The following is a 2,009-nucleotide window of genomic DNA, read 5'->3' on the forward strand; positions in this document are numbered from 1 at the left end:
TTAAATAGTTCAAAAAGAAAACATAAAGTAAAAAAAAATTCTAGCCATATGAGACTATAAAGTACTGACCAGTAGTAAAGATGTGATGCCGAGTTTTGAAAATATATTTTAGGATCTAAAAAAAATCAGTTTTTATATATATATTAAGATAGATAAAATCTCTACCTTTTTGCAGTTATTTCTGTGCGTAAAGGTTTGTAGTTTTAAAGCAAGAATATTATATACATATATCAAATATTTATATATAGCAGTACTTTCGTACTTTTTACATATAAAACATATATATATATTTAAATATTTTTTATTAATTAATTATAGTTAAGTGTTTGAATCTTTTTTAACTAAAACTATATATAATCAAAGCTTAATATAATCATAATAGCGGGATATTCAAAATCATATAACTATTCATTTATTTTTTATTTATTTATGTAATCATTTTAATATAAAGGTTTCTGTAAAGCCATTTTGCTATACAAGAATACTCAGAAATTCAGCATAAAGTGATAGTTATATTGCACTAGAAAATTACAGATTTTAGCTGAGAAGCATATGTATTTCGATTTATGAAAGAAATAAGCTACTGGGAATAAATAAAGATAAAAATAAGAGTAGAATGATTCAATTAAACAACAAACAGAAAATATAGCTTCTTTTCAATATGTAATTAATGAATTGGGCAATATATACTTCTGTAGATATATAATTGTATATTACATACAAAAATAAGAATTTTACTTTGTTGTTGTTTCTTTGGGATGAAAGCTGAATAAGTGGTTTGTGTAAGTCTTGTACAATATACCAATATGGGTTGGGCTTATACAAACCTGACTATTGTGAGAGCTTGTAAAAAGGCTTAGGAAAACACATTTTCTATACCAAAAGCAAATAGCTTGAGCAATTATTCAGAAACAGTTATATTTCTCAGCCATATGTATTCACCAAGCCATTTCAAAAAAAGTATATATAATGTAAGAAAAAGATCCAAAATATCATTCAATTCATATTAATCAAAAACATCAATTCATTCTTAAACTTTACATCATGCGCTCTCCTATGGTTCAAATCTTCTCTACTCTATGTTTTCTTGGACTCTTGGTAAACTTGACACAGGCAGCTCCGTATGCCCCTGGTGATTGGCGTTTGAAGTTTCACATGTATCGTCCAGTAGAAAAACCAACCGCAAAATGCATGTGGTATACCGCTAAAAATTTGTGTGCCTAAGACCATCTTGCCTTGTTTTATATAAATTTACTCATTTTGAATAGTATATAAATATATATTAATCAATGTAATATCGAAAATAAATAAAGTTAATACTTCTTTTTGTGACTTTGTAATATACATACTGAAACGTAGAACAGAATAGATTCTTTGAACTTTAATTAAAATAATAAGGATTTCTACTTTTTATATTTTATTCTCATACATGTATACAATATGAAATCTGTGTTGTATTTATTATAAGTGGTTTCATTGAGCTTAATATCTCTGTTTTGGCTACTAAAGACAAAATATAAAGTATTGAGCTACCTCAATTCGTAGGCATGCCTATATAACTAACATTTTTTTTTGTTAAACGTAAGACGTATCGAATTTCTTTATAGGCTTCAGAAGGTAGATATCTAAAAAATAGGGTTTAAGTTTTAGTGCAGCAATACTTTACCCTATTCAAAGAATTAAAAGTAGTGTTTGATAAAATAATGCTAATTTTATATCTTATTCAATATATATATCCTTGGGAAATACTCGGTGGATTGAATGAATACAATCTCTGTAATGCTTACATTAATAAGTATACAAATACTAGTCATATTTTTATTTTAAAGGGTTTATTATAGCATTATATAACAAATACAACAATTATAATAGGTAACGACAGTGAATTTCTCTCTTTACCATTTCCTATTGATAATATTCTTTGACTGATTTGCGAAGATTATCTTGTATGAGCGTAAAGCTTAGCACTTGAAAATTATTTTGAAAAGTAGTACTTACCAATAGACACT

This window comes from Phycomyces blakesleeanus, assembly GCF_001638985.1.
Source record: "Phycomyces blakesleeanus NRRL 1555(-) unplaced genomic scaffold PHYBLscaffold_16, whole genome shotgun sequence".
NCBI classification, from domain to species: domain Eukaryota; kingdom Fungi; phylum Mucoromycota; class Mucoromycetes; order Mucorales; family Phycomycetaceae; genus Phycomyces; species Phycomyces blakesleeanus.